The 20186-nt window shown below is 38.4% G+C and overlaps 1 protein-coding gene across 10 annotated transcripts in view; it reads right to left on the bottom strand.

Moving 5' to 3' along the window:
* Window positions 1-20186, bottom strand: part of DENND1A (DENN domain containing 1A) — a 546843-nt gene that overhangs the window by 346649 nt on the left and 180008 nt on the right. The window contains exon 1 of one of the 10 annotated variants that reach the window (XM_023217186.1): window positions 5243-5289. The exons of the other annotated variants lie outside the window; for them this stretch is intronic. The gene's annotated coding sequence lies outside the window, so the exon portion shown is untranslated. Of the gene's footprint in view, window positions 1-5242; window positions 5290-20186 lie in introns of those variants that run through there. 10 annotated transcript variants of the gene reach the window in all.

Below are 20186 nucleotides of genomic sequence, written 5' to 3'. Positions count from 1 at the left end.
CAGGCAACCTACAGAATGGGAGAAAATTTTTGCAATCTATCCATCTGACAAAGGGCTAATATCCAGAATATACAAAGAATTTAAACAAATTTACAAGAAAAAAACAAACAACCATATCAAAAAGTGGGTGAAGGATATGAACAGACACTTCTCAAAAGAAGATATTTATACAGCCAGCAAACATATGAAAAAAAGCTCATCATCACTGGTCATTAGAGAAATGCAAATCAAAACCACAATGAGATACCATCTCATGCCAGTTAGAGTGGCAATCATTAAAAAGTCAGGAAACAACAGGTGCTGGAGAGGATGTGGAGAAATAGGAACGCTTTTACACTGCTGGTGGGAGTGTAAATTAGTTCAACTATTGTGGAAGACAGTGTGGTGATTCCTCAAGGATCTAGAACCAGAAATACCATTTGACCCAGCAATCCCATTACTGGTTACATACCCAAAGGATTATAAATCATTCTACTATAAAGACACATGCACACGTATGTTTATTGCAGCACTGTCTACAATAGCAAAGACTTGAAACCAACCCAAATGCCCATACACGGGATACAGAAACCAACCAATAGCAAAGACTTGAAACCAACCAATAGCAAAGACTTGAAACCAACCCAAATGCCCATACACGGGATAAAGAAAATTTGGCACATATACACCAAGGAATACTATATAGCTATAAAAAAAAAAAAGGATGAGTTCATGTCCTTTGCAGGGACATGGATGAAGCTGGAAACCATCATTCTCAGCAAACTAACACAAGAGTACAAAACCAAACACTGCATGTTCTCACTCGTAAGTGGGAGTTGAGCTATGAGAACACATGGACACAGGGAGGGGAACATCACACACCAGGGCCTGTCGGGGGATGAGGGGCTAGGGGAGGGATAGCATTAGGAGAAATACCCAATATAGATGACAGGCTGATGGAGGAAGCAAACCACCATGGCACGTGTATACCTATGTAACAAACCTGCACATTCTGCACATGTATCCCAAAATTTAAAGTATAACAAAAGAAATTTTTTAAATAAAAAACACAGCTGGAAGATTAATGCTATCTGATTTCAAGACTTACTGTGAAGTCACAATCAAGACAGTATAGTATTGATAGATACATAGAACAATGGAACAGAATAGAGTCCAGAAAGAGACCCACACAAATACCGTGTGGTCCATTAATTTTTGCGAAGGCACAAGGATGACTCAGTCGAGAAAAGATGATCTTTTCAACAAATGGTGCTTGAACAACTAGATGCTCATATGCAAACAAAAAACAATCTACAAAAAAATTCAACCCATACCTTATACCTTAAAAATAATTAACTCTAAATGGATCACAGACCTACAGGTAAAACATAAAACTATAAAACTTTGAGAAGAAAATATAGGAGAAAATCTTTGTGACCTTGGGATAGACAAAGAGTTCCTAGACATGACACCGAAAACATGACCCATAAAAGATAAGATAGATGTGTTATGTTTTCATCAAAATTAAAACCATTTGTTCTGTGAAAAATCACTGTTAAGAGAATGAAAAGATAAATAACAGGCTGGGACAAAATGTGATTTGCAAATCATATATCTGAAAAAAGATTTATGTCAAGAAACTTAAAGAACACTTGAAACTCAACAATAAGGAAACAAATCAATTAAATGGGCAAAAGATTCAAATACTTTACCAAAGAAGATAAACAAATGACAAATAAGCACGACATGCCCCAATCACTGATTATTAGGGAAATGCAAATTTAAAAATTACAATAGTTCCTACTACACATTAGAATAGCTAAAATGTTTGTGAGTATGTGGGACAATTGGATCTCTCATACCCTGCTTGTGGGAATGCAAAATGATACAACAACCACTTTGGAAAGCAGGCAGTTTCTTACAAAGTTGAACGTACACTTGGCAACATACACCCAGCAATTCCACTCTTAGGTATTCGTCCAAAAGAAACAAAAACTTGTGTTCACACCAAATTCTGTGTGCAAATGTTTATAACAGTTTTATTCATAATCATAAAACCCCCAAACAACCTAAATGTCCTTCAATAGTGAATAAACAAACTGTGAACACATTCTACAGTGGAATACCTACTCAATAATAAAAGGGAATAAATCGCAGACACACACACCAACATGGATGGATCTCAAATGCATTTTACTATGTGAAAGAAGACAGTCTCCAAACGGTAATACCATATGATTACATTTTTGGAACATTGTGGAAAAGGTAAAACTACAGAGATGGAGAAGAGGGGCTAAGAGTAGGAGGAGGGTTTGACTACAAAAGGGGCAACACAAGAGAACTAGAGTGGGAGATGATAGAAGTGTTCATATTGTGGTTAGGGTAGTAGATACATGACTACGTATTTGTCAAAACTCAGTAAATTATACAAAATGAGGAAATTTTACTGTACCTAAATCAAAATAGAAAAGTCTCACCAGATCTATTAATTTTGAAAAATGAATACATTGCAACTCTTCTAATACACTTATCTGATTGAATTTAGTTAGGAATGGAGGCTCTGGAATGAGAATCCTGCCAAGGTTTTGCTGTATCACTTTTGGCAAGTTACTTTATCTATCCAAACCTAGGTTTCTTCATCTGTATAATGGGGGCCATAGTGCCTTCTCAAAGAGTTTTTAACGAGGATTAAATGAGAGAATGCATGGAGAGCACTAAGCAAATAGTAAGCATTCAATAAATGGGTTATTAAGTTTGTTGTTGTTGTTGCTGTTGTTTTGAGATGGAGTTTTGCTCTTGTTGCCCAGGTTGGAGTGCAATGGCGTGATCTTGGCTCACTGCAACCTCTACTTCCTGGGTTCAAGAAATTCTCCTGCCTCAGCCTCCCAAGTAGCTGGGATTATAGGCATGCACCACCACACCTGGCTAATTTTGTATTTTTAGTAGAGACAGGGTTTCTCCATGTTGGTCAGGCGGGTCTCAAACTCCCGACCTCAGGTGACCTGCCTGCCTTGGCCTCCCAAAGTGCTGGGATTACAGGTGTGAGTCACCGCGCCTGGCCAGTTGGTTTGTTTTTTAAAGACAGGATCTGGCTCTGTTGCCCAGGCTGGAGTACAGTGGTGTGATCATAGTTTTCTGTAGCCTCAAACTCCTAGGTTCAAGTGATCCCCCCATTTCAGCCTCCTAAGTAATTGGGACTATAGGCATGTGCTACCACATCCAGCTAATTTTTATATTTTTAATTTTTAGTAGAGACAGGGTCTCACTATGTTGGCCAGGCTCGTCTCAAACTCCTGGCCTCAAGCGATCCTCCCACCTTGGCCTCCCAAAGCACTGAGATTATAGGCAGCAGCCATCACATCCAGCCTTGCTTTCACTTTCTTAATTTTTAAGAACTTCCTTTTTTTACTCTTGAATATTACTTTTTATAGAATCATATTCTTGTTTGCTTTTTTTTTTTTTTTTTTTGAGACAGAGTCTTGCTCTGTTACCCAGGCTGGAGTACAATGGCACGATCTTGGCTCACTGCAACCTCCACCTCCTGGGTTCAAGCAATTCTCCTGCCTCAGCCTTCCAAGTAGCTGGGACTACAGGCGCATGCCACCATGACCACCTAATTTTTTGTACTTTTTAGTAGAGACGGGGTTTCACCATGTTGGCTAGGCTGGTCTCGAAGTCCTGACCTCGCGATCCACTCGCCTCGGCCTCCCAAAGTGCTGGTATTACAGGCATGAGCCACCGCACCAGGCCTCTTGTTTGCTTCTTTTCAAGACAGTCTCACTCTGTTACCCAGGCTAGAGTACAGAGAGGTACATAGTTCACTGTAGCCTCAAACTCCTGGCCTCAAGTGATCCTCCCACCTCAGTCTCCCAAGTAGCTGAGACTACAGGTGTCTGCCACCAAGCCCAGGTAACTTTTTTTTTTATGTAGAGGCAGAGTCATTATTAAGTTTTTATTCACATTTTAGCAAGATAAGTTTAAGTTATGGAAATACAGGATGTTACATTCACCCCAAAAGTAGAACTAGTTTAAGATTATGTGATACCCTGAAACCAACAGAAGTTACCTATTCAGAGAAAACTGCCTGTTTAAAATACACAGATGACTACTCATTTACATAATAATTTAACTTTATTTATCAGGGTTCAATATTGCAACTAATTGTTTAATTATACGTCTGCCTTTAGATCTTGGGCCATGTGAAATGGGGAAAGTGCATGTCTTGCGTATCACCGCATTCTCAGTGTCTACAGTGGGGTATGTGGCATCTACAGACACCCAACACACGTTTCCTTAACCTAAGTCAAATAAGGCACCGAGTTTGGGATGGGGACAAGACAAAAGAATGGGAGGAACATATACTTCAGAGTCAAATGGAGCTAGGTTCAAATACTGACAATATCAGTTAATAACTATTCTCCAAGGTTCCTTCTCCTCTTCTGTGAGACGAGGATAATTCTTCCTATGCAGGACTGCTGTGAAGACTGGAGGAGAGAATGCACATGAATGTTCAGGGCACTTGGTCCTAAACGTATGATGGGCATGTATTACAGCAAGTTTCTGCCTCATCCTCTCACATGAGCACATCCTGAGAGAGGGCTTGGGAAAATAATTTTTTTATTTTTTTAAAAAAGCCATATTAGCTTTCAAGTTGTCACTAGGTAAAACTTGTGTAGGAACCAGTTACGACTACCAGGCAGCATCAAACGTTATGATTTGATCCTCGCTACAGTCCTCCGAGGACTTATGATTGCCCTCATTATGTAGATGGAGAAAGAGAAGCCAGAAAACTTGGAGATGCTCATGGAGATATTGCTGGGAAAACAGGAGCTGGGATTTTAACCTTCTGAGTTTATATTCCGGGCTTTTTTCACCCCCAAGAAAATCAAGGAAGATATCAAAGGGCACATCCATCTAAAGGCTCAGTGGTTCAGTGAACTTCCCAATATTAACCAGGTGATAAAAATTAAAATACTCCTATTTCCACTATGACCATTTCTAGATGTTCCAAGCCAGCTCATCCAGGGAGGAATGAGTTCATGGAGTCCCCACTATATATCAGACACTCTGCTGAATAATTTGTACACACTCTCTCTCTCTCGCAAGCCTTTGAGGTGGATCCTTACCTCTGAACATCAAAGATGACAAAAATAAGTTGCAAGACGTTAGGTAAGAAGATCATAGGTGGGCAAGAGCTGGTAAGCAAACACAAACCCATCTGTCTCCACAGCTCATACTCTCTGCACTGCCCCATGGCACTCACTTTCAGAGACTTCATGATGCTCCCATGATCTCTGAAGTCCTAGTCAAAAAAGCCATCATCATGATTTCCTCAGGTTGTCCATGACACATACGCCACGCTCAGTGTTTGCCTGAAATTCTAGAAATTGTCCTCTCATGAGTAACAAAACAGTAAGTGGTGAGATGTTTCCTTTTTTAAAGTTTTTATTATTAACCAAGAATTCTGAATTCCCAAAACAACAGTCACCTTTTAGAAGAAATTACTGAAGCTTGCCTGGGCATGGTGGCTCACACCTATAATCCCAGCACTTTGGGAGGCCAAGATGGGTGGATCACTTGAGGTCAAGAGTTCGAGACCAGCCTGGCCAACACGGTGAAACCCAGTCTCTACCAAAAATACAAAAATTAACTGGGCATGATGGTGTGCACCTGTAGTCCCAGCTACTCCGGAGGCTGTGGTGGGAGAATTGCTTGAACCTGGGAGGCAGAGGTTGCAGTGAGCTGAGACTGTGCCAGTGCCACTGCACTCCAATCTGGGTGACAGAGTAAGGCCCTGTCTCCAAAAAAAGAAAAAAGAAAAATCACTGAAGCTAGCTAGTTAGACTGCACCTTCTCTACAAATGTACTCATAGCTGGATAAGTAGTTCTGATGAGAACTAAAAATCCTTATAGTAACTATACACACCAATAGCAGTTTTGTCTTTATCAAGGCTAAAGGCACAAATAAACAAAAAGAAGGTCTTCAGTGAGTGTATGAGAACACATGACCTGTAAGAGCTATGTTGTAAGCTTGGAAGGGCTAATGTTATCATTTCCATTTTCTGGAAGGAGAGAAGCCCAGAATCATACCCAAAGTCAGAGTCCAACAGGCTCTGGGAGGAGTCTAGATTGAGGGTCTCTCTGCCAACCTAGTGGTTCTTTCCTTACTACATCAGAATTCTAGGCCAGGTCATGCTATGATATCACAAGGAAAAAGTCCCTTGCCCTGTGTCTTAGCTTCCCCAGGAAAGCTGTTAGGGAAGGGAAGAGAACATCACAGAGTCACTGTTCCTACCTACTTTAAGGGATAAATGAGGTCTCATATTTAATGTCCTATCTAAAAGTGATGACAATGCTAACAATAAAATGCAATTACATTTTTTTTTTTTTAGAAATACTGCCATGCATTAGCAAGACAGCACTAACACTTCTGTAATCCTTCTGATCACGCATCTCAAACACATTCTTGGGAATAAGAAAACAATTGTCAAAAAAACATGAATTATGGCAATAAAGCCCTAATGAGCTCACTGGAATTTAATAACATTATTTGGATTTGAATCTTTTGAATCACAGAACATTTCAGTCTTAAGGGACACTGACAACTCTCTCATTTTTCAGATGAGGTAGACACAAGTCAGGCATCTTGCCCAATGTCACTGGGCCTATTGGCAGTACATACAGGACCTGAATCCAGGTCCTACAACTCCTCATCTTTCTGCTATCCTACACTGATGCCAGTGAAGATTACCTTAATGGACTAACTACCAATGCTGTGAGGTTACTGATCTAGAAGTTACAGAATGTCAATATAATCTTTCAGCATTTTTTAAGACAAAAATTCCATTGAAGTCCATGAGGTGAGCTAATGGAGAATAGGAGTCAATCCTGCCTGGGTTGGAATTATTATTGTGCTAGGTTAGAATTAATATTGGCATCTCATACGGAATATATTTAAAATGTTTAATTTAGCCTTTAATTCAACTCAGTTTTGATGGTTGCTGTTGCTGTACTTGTTTATTTTTAAGAGGCAGGGTCTCACTCTGTCGCCCACACTGGAGTGCAGTGGTGCAATCATAGGTCACTGCATCCTTGAACTCCTGTAGCTCAAGCAATCTTCCTGCCTCAGCCTCCCAAGTAGCTGGAACTACAGGTGTGCACTACCATGCCTGGCTAATTTTTTGTAAACATGGGGTCTCAATATGTTGCTCAGGCTGCTCTCGAACTCCTGGGCTCAGGAAATCCTCCTGCCTTGGCCTCCCAAAGCACTGGGATTACAGATGTGAGCCACCACACCCAGCCTGAACTCAGTTTTTAAAGGGCAACTCACTACACAACTGAGTAGTAGTTCAAATTAAATTTACTAAGAAAGCTTAGTTGTGTTTGGAAAAAACGTAACAGAAGCAAAGATTTTTGTATACATTCCTCGATCTTTAAAATAGTATTATATGGAAAAAGTACTCCCCACTCCTCCCATCCCCAAAATGAAATTTCAAAATCCACTCTCTCCAGGGATCTTAGCAACCATCACCAGCACTTCAGAGGGGGTAGATAAGAGACAGGTATAAATCATAAGCAATGCTCATCTTTCAAAATATTTTAAAAACAATACTGTTAAAACAAAGACACCTGAATTCCAAGATAATTAATCCCCTCAAATGTGAGTAAATGGACTGTCATTTGGGAGCTGTTATTGAAGTTTTTGCCACTTACATTCTAAGCCATTTTCTAACCCCAAAATACTGATATCCTTCTGGGAAATTTATATGAGAAAATTCTTTCAAACACCATTTTAAAGGGCCCACTAGTTTAACAGTCTTAGCTGAGAAGACTTCCTAGAAGAATAAGAAATTGAAAGAGGAACGCTATCCTGAATGTAAAGCACTGAACACATTAACATCTATCAAGGGACTCATAACCAGTATTTGTTAAAGAGAATTTTAAGATTAATAGCTAAAATGAAATTAAATTTAAAACATATTTAAACTAAAATATATGTTTGCTTGTTGCATACACAAAGTGTTAAAAACAGTCATTAAATATAGCTTATGACCCTAAACAATTGTTTGTGGATTCTCCTTTTCCAAAATAAAACCTGAAGATAAATAATCATCACAAGACTGCACACTGCTGACATCTGGGCCAGATTACATCAAACGTTGCCTTCCTGTTCAACACAGCACAAGAGAATAAAAAATTTTTTCCCAATTTAAACTTGTCCCTAGAGCCATAAAGAATGAAAAACTGCCGTGTCAACAGCTTCTGTGTGTGTGTGTGTGTATAGTGAAGTTTTTGTTTGCTTGCTTTTCATTTTTTATTTCATGCATTTTCAATACATCTACGTACTTTTCTCTTCCCTCTTTCACCATTCATTGGCTATGTAAAGCTCCAAAAGCTGGCACTCTGATGGAACAAGCCTCATATCCTAAAGTGCTGAAAGAATTGGCTACTGGTATGAAACCATTTCAAGGATACCAGCAACTTTTGTTAAGGCTATTGTTTTATAGTTAAATGCCATTCAGAGCAACTTGAACTGGACCTGTCTACTATCAAAGAGAGTAATTCACTGGGTTGCCTGGGATTTGGCTGGCAGGCCATCCTAATATTTATCTGGGGACAACTTTCACCTTTGGCTAGAAAATACTAACACAGAGCTTGAAATTGAGCAAAGTAAGAAAAGCAAATACTATGGAAAAGAATTGGAATTTGCTGTGGCTATTACTTAAACGATGGAACCTGCAACATTTTGCAGTAACTTGTTCACAAGCATGCATACGTACACATACACACAAAAGGAGATAAAAACCTTTAGTCTGGGGCTTTTAGATAGAATGTTACATTCCAGCCTTCACTGGGATCTAGAATTTTTTTTCAAAAATAAAATACTCTCCATACTCTGAAGAAATCTGTTCAACCACTCTGATTTCAGGGTTGCTTTTCATTAGCAAAAGTTAGGAAGAGGAGGATTTGTGGAGTTTTCAGAGCTGACTTACGAAGTTTCAAATAATTACCTTATGGACACTGGAGCAGGCAGTGCAGTGAGAGGATATTAATAAGGCCTCGCACAAAAAAGTGTGCAGAAGGACAGAGAGGGAAAACAACAAGTACACCCTGGGCTTGCTTCCTAAGTTTCCAGAGTCCTAATCTTCTTATTAAAAATAAATGTTAAAACATTTATATTTCCTAACCTCTACAACTAACTTTGTATTCTGAATAAAGATAACTTTCAGTTATAAATAAAACTAAGAGAGAAAGTCAGATTTTAGAGCACCTGAGAGTGACGAATTGAGAAAAGAAATGCGGTAACCCACAGAAAAATCTCAGTCCAGCTTAGATATGACTTGCAGCTGAAAGTTATCTCAGGTTTTCAGGTCCTACTCTTCTAAGATGATGAACTCATACTATCTTTTAATGAGAGGCTCATATCTGCCTTTGATGTGTGAAAGACACTCCCAGCTGGAGGAGAGCACAAGAAAGATCTAAAATATTTGCTTCAGCTGCAAAGAGCTATTAATGAAAGTTTAGAAAATGAGGTAGCATTAGGGAGAAAAATCTTTAGAAAAAAGATGACATACTCTCATCTTGTGAAATCTTAAGGGAATATATTGCAGTAAAATAAAATCTGACAAAAAAAATTCTTCCCTCTTCTACACATCAGAGTTCTTCATCCTTTTCCAGAGCATTTCTTAATTCCCTGGTACATAGGAGAAAAAAAAAAAGGCTTCATATAATTTGCTATTCACACAAAACACCAAGGGTTAGGGTCACATAACTCACAAACAGGTTATAAGACCACATGGATTTATCAGTTTACATTGGGAGAGTTTTAGAATTAATTCTTACAAAACCACCTTTAAGTGCGTTTAAGAAGGGGAGCACTTACAGTGCAATCCTGCGCAACATGTTTACCTATGTAACGACCCTGCACGTCCTGTACATATGCCCCTCAACTTAAAAGTTGGAAAAAAAATAAAAAATCCTGTGCAAAAGGGAACTTAAGTTCAGATAATTCTCCATAATTCTCTCTGCTACTTAATGTTCTGAGATTATCTTTTTGTCAAAAAAAGCAAGCAAAAATAGAAATCTGGTTTTCTTAGTCAGCTGTCTAAACATATTTTCTAACGATCTAATCTACTTTCAGTATAGAGTACAGGTACAGAAGATAAGCATTAAACAACTCCCACAGGCTATTATAAATCTCCCATTTAGAGTCTGGGACACTTTCAGTTACTCTTAGCTGGTCTACCCAGTAACTACTTTCCCTGAATGAGCAGGGAGATCTGTAGAGGTAGCAAAGTCTTTGAGACCTTTCCTTATTATTCCCTTTGAGAGCAGGAGAAAAGCATATGTGGAAAAACATATGAAATTCCTCCCTAGAAAAAAAAAAACTCTGTTGCTAACTCCTAAATTAGGTATCTTATATAACATATTTACACATACGTTAACAACTTTACAACTTTACAAAGTAGGCCTCATTATCTGTATTGTACAGATGTGGGAAACAGGGATCAGACAAGTCAAGTGATATGATTTATCACATGGCTCATAAGTCAGAATTTGAATCTAGTTCTCAATCTACAAGCTGTGCTTTAGAATGTTAGGTAATTAAACATGATGGCATCACCTACTTTCTGCGGAACAAATAAATGTTCTCAGGCAAAGAAAGATATTGAGGAAGGGAAAGTGAGAGAGAGAAAGAGTATAGACAGGCAAGTAACAGGACTAGGAAATAGTTATTTCAGCAACTTTTATTCATTCAATAAATACTTATATAGAATCTACTAGGGGTCAGCTACTGTTAAGGGTCCTCTCAATGGCATCTAAATTCTTGTACCCTCTCTAGGAAATTATATAATTTCTTCTTTCAAAGCTTCCATATTCCTAGGCCAACGTAACATTCCTTTTTTCTCCTCACACATGCCTGGCTGAAATCACACCAAACCTCAGCAGCTTTTAGAAGTGATAAGTCTGCTCGAGTATTTATGTTAAGAACAATTTCAATGGCATAACTGGAAATAAATATTCTACTCCACCAATCAAAATGTTACAAGTGATTAAGTGGAAAGAGATATGAACGGATATGATCGGATATCTCTGAATGACAATCCATAACTAAGCTAGCTTCCCTACCCACCATCAGTGTCAACAATGTCAAAGGAAACTCTGTAAGCAGAATAACTACTTCCTCTTTTTAGCCTGATCCATTTATCCATTTTTCAAAATTTCAGATATTTCAGACAATGTAGTCTTTTGGATTAAAGACAAGAACTAGGAAAAATATTAATTTCTATCTCAGTTACTATGCTGGTTTAGAGAGGCAGCATCGTAATTGTTTAAGGCCTTTCCTTAGGGTTCTTTTGATAGAAAGGGAGAAGAAATTGCTTAACCTCCTCATTGCTCAGTCTCCTCAATAAGTAAAATAGAGAGACATCCTGGTTACCCCTTCACCTTGATATGAAACTAAACTTTGTTAAATAAAGCTCCAGAGTGAGTGGGTGCTGAGTGTCATTCAACAAATGATAATTCCCCAATCCGAGTTCCAAGTTCTCATTTTATGTTTGAGCAACATAGCACAACACTGACAAAAAGAGGATTAAATCAAGGATTCTGAGCAGAGAGGGGAAAGGCCATGATCATTCCTATCAAAAAAGAAAGGGCAGTTATTTTCTCTTTTCTTTTCTTTAAAAAGAAAGTACTGAGGGATAATTCTGATGTGTCTATTCCAGCAGAACATTTGAAAGACATGTCCAATTCAGGCCAGAGCGTTGCTCTCAGAGCGAAGGGTATCACCATGCTCTAGAGTTCAGTCTCCTCTGCACATACATAAACACAAGTGCATAGCGCCCCAACGCTGTTTGTCCCCTCGGCCTCACAGCTCTGCCAGTTGGCAAACCCAAGCCAGGAAGTTGTCAATTCCAATTGCGTTTAGGCCATGTAGTCCTATTAAAGAAGGCCTGCTGGTTAAGGGGCGTCCTCTGTTTCCAAAGCATGGGAAAAAAAAAAAAAAAAAGGCTATGCTTAGATTGGAGCTGGCAACTTTCACTGACTAGAGTTTTCAAGGAGCTATGAATGAGTTTAACAAAGGAGGTCTGTGGCTAGTTTCTGGCTGAAGTCCATGTCAACAGTTTTTAAGGTCACAGGCCACACTAACTAACATTTATTCCCAGCAGACCCTGTTCTAAACACAAGCTGTAAGTAGTACAAATTTGGAATTTTTCTGTAATCCCTTGAGATATTCCTGATCCTTCCACATGTTTCTGCTCAATTAAAAACAATTCTCACTTTGCACCACAAGAGAGGCCGTGCTCAGCAATCTCAGTTCATCCTTAGGGTAGATGAACAAAAACCTGGCAAATCAAAGGGCTTGAGTGGGGAAGGGAAGGAATTCAGCTGGATCATACTGAAAAGTGCAGACAGCTCCCCAGGGGCTCAGTTTGTGACAGCATAAAACGGGTTATGACAGAGATCCTGAGGCCATAAAAAGCAGGTTTGAGGCACGCATTGGGAATAAGTTCCTAGTCATTTTACAGAAATAAGATAAAAATTTCTGAGAAAATTAAAAGGTCAACTAGGTGAGTAGAGAATGGTGATAATGCATAGGACAGATACTAAATATCCCACTTTGAAATTAATACTAACATTTCTCAATTAAGAGGAACTCCTTTAACATTTCTGAAATCAAAATGCATTTTGGGAACAAACTAAAAATTTAACACAGTCATTTCTCCCCCTGAAAACATATTTTTACATCAATGGTGCAGTGTATAACTAATGATATTTTTAAGTCTTGACAGACAACATGGGAATTACTGCCTTGGACTGAATACCAAAGATGGGTTATGCACTGTGCATGGTATGTCCATTAAAAAAAATCTCTCCTGAGCTAGGCATGGTGGTTCGCACCTGTAATCCCAGCACTTTGGGAGGTCAAGACAGGCAGACCACTTGAGGTCAGGAGCTCAAGACCAGCCTGGCCAACACGACAAAACCCCGTCTCTACTAAAAATAAATTAGCTGGGTATGGTGTTGTGCTCCTGTAATCCCAGATACTTGGGAGGCTGAGGTGGGAGAATCACTTGAACTTGGGAGGCAGAGGCTGCAGTGAGCCAAGATCGTGCCACTGCACTCCAGCCTGGGTGATGGAGTGGGATTCAGTCCCAAAAGATAGACAGACAGACAGACAGATAGGTAAAATAAAATAAAATAAAAAAATATGCCGGGCGCAGTGGCTCACTCCTGTAATCCCAGCACTTTGAGAGGCCAGGGCAGGTGGATCACCTGTGGTCAGGAGTTTTGAGACCAGTTAGCTGAGCGTGGTCGCGGGTGCCTGTAAAGCCCAGCTACTCAGGAGGCTGAGGCAAGAGAATCACTTGAACCCAGGAGGTGGAGGTTGCAGTGACCCAAGACCATGCCATTGTTGTTCCAGCCTGGGAAACAAAAGTGAAACTCCATCTCAAAAAATAATAAAAAATTAAAAAATTAAAAAATTTAAATTTAAATTAAAAAAAAATCTCTTCATAATCTTCAAAGCTATCATGCGATGTACTTTCTGTTTTACAGTTAAGGAAACATGTTCAGAAAGGTGACATGACTTTGTTTATGCCCTTAGATCTAGTAAGGCGTAGAATCAAAATTTGAACACAGGTCTGATTTCAGAGCGCAAGTCCATTTCACAAACTTAGTGGGGAAACACACACTAGAGTATCAGTTACTATCTTAGTAGCTAAAGTACTGCCGTTTGTGGCATTCTATATTTGAAATCATGAGATAGATACATGAAGGTGGTTATAATTTTTCCAAACTAAAAAATATGCAAATTATCGTGCAGTGAATATTTGGATTGAGCTTTATGGAACAGCCAGGATAACTACTTCATTAAAGAGAAGAAAATTAAAAACACCCATGATAACATGATAACATTGCTTAACTATTCTCATTAATACTTTGGGATCCGATCACCCAAGTCATTTTTTTCCTATGTATTTTTTACAAAATGGAGATAATATCATATATAAAAATTTGTGTCTTGCTTTTCTTCTATAACATTAAGTACTGGATATTTTCCATGTAATCAAATAATCACCAAAACCAATTTTAATGGCTTCATGGTATCTAATTAAATTTAACTATCCTCTATTTCTAGGCCTTAAAATTGTTTCTAACTTTTCACTCTATGTGCTAAATGTCATTGTCCATATATCTGTACTTATATTTCTGAGTTTTTCATAAAACAGATTCCCCAACGTGGAAAAAATGTTAAAGGTTTTGAATATATATTGCCAATTGTTTTCCAAGAATGCTGGAGCATTTTACAACCTGACCAACAGTGTGTAAGTGCCTACCTCATTATCAAGTGTCATCTGCAAGCTGGTATAACCTAGGCTCAAGTGCACTTTGTCACATGCATGCCCACATACATCTCACCTATGACAATTGGTCTACCTTTCAATATCTACCACACTACGCGATGTGGTGAGATATCCACGACCACCTTGCCCATGTTCTTTACTTATATTAGCTCTTTTTTTTTTTTTTGGACACACAGTCTTGCTCCTGTTGCCCAGGCTGGAGTGCAATGGTGCAATCTCAGCTCACTGCAACCTCCGCCTCCTAGGTTCAAGCAATTCTCCTGCCTCAGTCTCCCGAGTAGCTGGGATTACAGGCACACACCACCATGCCCCGCAAATTTTTGTATTTTTAGGAGAGACAGGGTTTCACCATGTTGGCCAGGCAGGTCTCGAATTCCCGACCTCAGGTGATCCACCTGCCTCGGCCTCTCAAAGTGCTGGGATTACAGGCGTGAGCCACCGTGCCTGGCCTACTTATATTATCTCTAATCCTCACCAAAAAAGTAGATATGAGGAAATTAAGGCTCGGACAGAGTAAATGGAGTAACCAGAAGCTCATTTCCAAATCAAGACGACTGGAATGCAGCCCCTACTCTGACACTAGACCACACTCTTATGTCATGCCACCGTGTAACTCATTTTACCTTTCAGATAATGATCAACTTTCTCTCACAACTCCAGGGACTGTCTCCTTCTCTAGCAATACCTCTGCAAACGACGAGACCAGATTAATGTTTGGAGAAGTAAATAAGGGTAATAATACCTAGATCTCATGGGCTTTGAAAAAAGTGAAGTGTATGCTGGTGTGTCTTCTTTAAAAAGCAAGGACCAAGTGGCAGCAGTGTGGCACACGGAATGTTCATCCACACCTTGCAGAAGCAGAAAATGGTGAAACCATGTAAGGAAACAATTTGGCATTATCCCAATAAAGTTGATTGGGCTTAATAGAATAAAATTGCCCAATTTGGCATTTATCCCAATAAAGTCAATAATATACATGTCCTATGACACAACTATTCAACTCCTTAGATACATACAGTACACAGAAGTTAAGTCTATGTGCACCAGTATAGCTGTTCAAGAATGTTCATAAAAGTCACATCCTAGAAACAGTCCAATGGCCACCTACAGTTACATGCATAAACAACTCAACCCTTTTATCCCTACAATGGAGACAATTCCATAAGATTGCTATAAAAATAAATGAAAATTACATAAACCAGCTGTGGTATATCATCATACAACACAGAACACTAGATAGCAAAGAAAACAGATTACAACTATAAGCAACAGCATGGGTGAATCTCAAAGGTTAAGCAAAAGAATACTGAAAATAACAATTGTAAATTGTATAAGGCAACTCAGAGAGTTCAAAACCAAATAAAGCTATACTACACTACTTAGGGATGTATACATAGGTGAAAAAATTAATATCAGCGTGCTAGTAATTTATTAACTTCAATGGTAATCACATGGGTATTTGCTGTATATTTATGTTTACTTATGTGTCTGTGAATGTGTATATGTACATTCGATGCCCTTTTCTGTTTGCAGGTTATATTTCACAGTTTACAAAAGGAAAAGCACAGGGTTGTGATCAAACATTTACACAATGGATATAATATACAGGGAACTTTATCAAGTATTTACTGTTTTATTTAATCTTTAGAACAATATTCTGCATTAGTATTATCCACAATTTGCCACTGAAATAACTGAGACAAAGAACAAATGACAGCCAAGTTAAAATATTTTTATTATAAATCCAATTTTTAAGAAGATTGAAAAAAAATCAGAGTATAGCACCAATGTTTGTTCCATTACAATACAGTTTGAATATCCCTTATCCAAAACATTTGGGACATTGGGACCAGAAATGTTTCAGATTTTAGATTTTTTTTGGATTTTGGAATATTTGCAGAATATCGAGCACTGCTAATTTGGAAATCCAAAATGCTCTGATGAACATTTAATTTGAGCATCGTGTTAGTGTTCAAAAAGCTTTTACAGCATTTTGAATTTTGGACGTTCAGATTAGGGACACTCGAGTACACTAAATCTGAGGAATGGACAAGTTCATGGGAGTCCTTGAAAGTTAAACCATCCCTTCAAATAAAAAGACCTAGAATTGCAATCTTTGGAGAATGTTAACAAAGAGTACAATGAAATGATACTTATACAAGTTTTGTTTTCAGGGGTCAGAGGACAACAGTTATCTTTACTCAATAAGGATGATCAATATTGGGTATAATTTTCATATACTAATAAAAGAGAAAAAGCACAAATTAAAGTTTCTCCAAAATTGGTATCCAAAATTACTAAATTCACAAAAGTGACAGTAAAAATCCTAGCTCAGCAGAAAACAGTATACTAGCAAACATACATTCTTTAGAGTCTGTTTTGGCTTGGGGTTGTTTTTGTTTGCAGTGTGTTTTTGTTTTTTAACCACTTAAAAACTTGTTTTCTGATGGAACCAGAATTTTAAAATTAAAATATTAAAATAGAAAAGAAATCAGTCAGTCATCACAAGGAGCTTAGACAACAAACTGCAGGACACTGAATTTCACCCAACTTCTTCTACCACACTCTTAAAACGGGTTTTTAAAATGTAAAAGTTTTCAAGCCAAGCCTTTTTGCTGCATTTTGGTGAATTTGCTGCATAATTCACATCAAGAGCGAGTGAAAATACCAGACTGTGCAAATGAACAACGGGACAATCAACCCCACATGCAAAACCCACCACTTCACTTCAAAGGCATCTGAAGTAGAATGGATTAGAAACCATAAATGATGCCTCTCAGAATTAATTCCGTAATAAATATTGCTTTCCATTATAGATAAGGGATTAAAAATCTCCATGTGATAGTTTAACACTTGTGGATTGAGCTAAAGCAGAACAATTGCCCTTGGTTTTGCGTAGATCACGGGTAGTTTCAAGTCCCATGAGCAGGAAATCAAAGCCTATTTAATTTCCACTGCATACTATAATATATAGAATTTAATTTTCTCTACAATATTTAAAACTTCCATAAGTTTATATAAAGTTTTGAGATACATGTAATTTGCTTTCACTTGGAATGTAATATATTCTAATTTCAAAATTATATTGCTATCTAATTTTAGAAGTGTTCCCTTAATGTTACAACTTGCATTTCAAAACTCATGCTAATAAATATTACTTACTCTGAAGATGTAAATATACAAAATAAAATATGGAAACATAAACTCAACACGTTATTTGCCACTTGATTTTAACCAAGACTTTTGATACTATTTTTATACTCTTCTGTTCATTGCTTCAGAAGCTAATAACTATTCTTCATTGTCAGGAATCAGGTAATAGCTCACATGTGAAGATAAAAAAATAGCTGAGTGTTTCTTAACAAAATACCAAGTAGTTAGCTGAATGACGACAGTACAGCAAATGCATTTTTAAAAAGAATTATGATAAGCCTTAGCAAGAAATATTCTTTCAGATTACTAAGAGCTTCTTTCCTTGTATTATAAATCAATCTCACACAAATAAATTATGTAGTTAAAAACATTCTCAGGAAAGAATATTTAATGATATGTAAAGATGCTTACAATTTAATAAGTGAAAAAGCTAGATACAGAATTATACCTACAGCACCATCCCAGTTCAGGGAAGGAAACACCCTTAGTCATTATCAGCATGCTGGGATGATAAATTTCTTTTCTTTTCTGCAGTTTTCCAAATTTCTCTAATGAGAAAGTATATCTTTATAATCTTAAAAAATAACATCCTAAAAATAAGTGGCTCATAATTGATTGCTGGAATTGTGGGGTCTTCAAACTTCTATCATGGCACCATGATTTTTCTGTAAAGAAGTACACTATTATTGCAGTCTCTCGGGGCCTCTCCATGATAGAGAGATATTAGGCTTCCTACTGCTTCTAAAACTGATCCCTGAGAGGGCCAGACAACTTAAATTCAGACTCCTGTATTCAGGAGTCTATCTTGCTCTTAAGAGTGTAGCTTGGAAGCAAAGGGCAATTTCAGGTGTGAGGTGTATTTTGAGTCATTTTCTTTTCCACCTCCCACCCAGTGAAAAGCAAAGATCAGGCTCAGATAAATGCCTTCTGCTTATTGCTATTGAAGGAAAGTGGCTGGCTTGCAGGGAGGTCCAAGAAAAATTGTTGACACTCAAACTCAATCAAAAAGCACCAAGAAGCCTCTCCTGTAGAATGCTTTTTCATCTCCCAAAAAGGGTCCCTCATGTGGAATTCTGAGATTCTTTCAAAAGACAGGCTCTATTTCACTGGTTTTCCATTCAAACATACCTTGCATTGGATTTAAACAGAACTGATCATCTTGTTCACTCTATAATCACATAGTTGGATTATTCACATTGGTCATAATGATGCTAACCAAATGGGAATGTGACTCTTTAACACTAATCAGGGGCTACTGAGTCTTGAAGAAACATTAGTTCCATAAGAATCATAGCCATAACACGGGCAAAACCCTGGGTTGGAGGTCAGAAGACTGTCATTCACCAGCCAAAGAGCTTGGAACAAAAATCTTCCTGTCTTATTCATGTTTCATTTTCATTATTTATAAGATGAGGGTGAACTGTAGTACATTACTTCTGAAAGCTCTTTAAGCTCACCTCTGAGCTCATTCTGCAAGGGCAAGCTACCCATTATGTCTTTTTAAGCTAAATATATACATATAGAAAGAGAGGATGAATAACCTTTTGAAAGCAGTAAAAGTTGCTTTGGTGGCAGGAAGACAGAATTTTCAGCTGAGAGTATAAATTTTGGGTTGGATTTTAGCTTCCAAACCAGATTCCTTAACTTTCTCCTCGAGATCTTGGGCAAGTCACTGCATCTCTCTCAGCCTCAACCCCTTTATCTCTACAATGGAGATAATTTCATAAGATTGCTATAAAAATAAATGAAAATGATATAATCACCAGTAGTCGCTAGAGGTAGCAAAATGATTGAAGAATGCGGGGTGGGTGGGGAGCAAAAAACAAGGCAGAACTACACTCCTAGAGTTCTTGAGGTGGTTTCACTTCCTGCCCTGTACTAAGCTTCATGAGCATTATGACAAGGAAGTGTTCTGTTTCCAAAACAGAGTGAGAAAATATCACATCTCTTGTAAGGTTTGCAACTCATCCCATCTCAAAAATAAAAAATCTCTTTTAGGCAAAGTCTTGGAGTTTCAAATACCCTACAACCCTAGGGTCAGGTTGCTTGAGGGAAGGCTGTGCCAGGATGGTGTCCTCTGAAAAGGATCAGGAGGAGAAAGGGAGCTTCCTCCCGCAGTGGACAGCCTGAGGCTGGCTGCTGGTTCCAGCCCCCATGGCCACTGCAGAAGACACAACTATCCTTCCAACTGTGCAGCTTCCCAGCCCTCAAATCAACCTCCAACAGCAGGCCGCTGGGAGTGCAAGGGCAGTTTCAGCCATTTCTCTTTCTTCTCTTCAAAGGTGATTTTCTTTAAACTGTACAGCTTGTTACTATTGTTGAGTTGTGGCTCCCCAGAGGATTATATATGTTTCTAAGTATGAAGGCATCTGTATGGCAATAAAACACGTAACATTCCCCAACCACTTCATTTTTTTAATTCAGAGAAAACAGTTATAACCTCCCACAAAGTGATGTTCTGAAGAGCACCTTGTGCCCTGCACCCACACAAGCCTTTCAAAATACTGAGGAACTCAGAAGGGCTCTGGGCCTAGGAAAGAGCAGCCTCCCTGGCCCCATCCTCTATGTTCAGCTTCTAGAAGCCATGTTCTGAGACCCACAATCGGTGAAATTATCAATCTGCCTTAGCAGTGGGGCCTTCTGCCAACTGACCATCCAGAGAATAACAAGAACAACACAGTACCC

Source organism: Piliocolobus tephrosceles, chromosome 14, assembly GCF_002776525.5.
Source record: "Piliocolobus tephrosceles isolate RC106 chromosome 14, ASM277652v3, whole genome shotgun sequence".
NCBI lineage: Eukaryota > Metazoa > Chordata > Mammalia > Primates > Cercopithecidae > Piliocolobus > Piliocolobus tephrosceles.
Note: the sequence above shows the minus strand (reverse complement) of the source record. Positions and strands in the feature narration are given on the sequence as shown.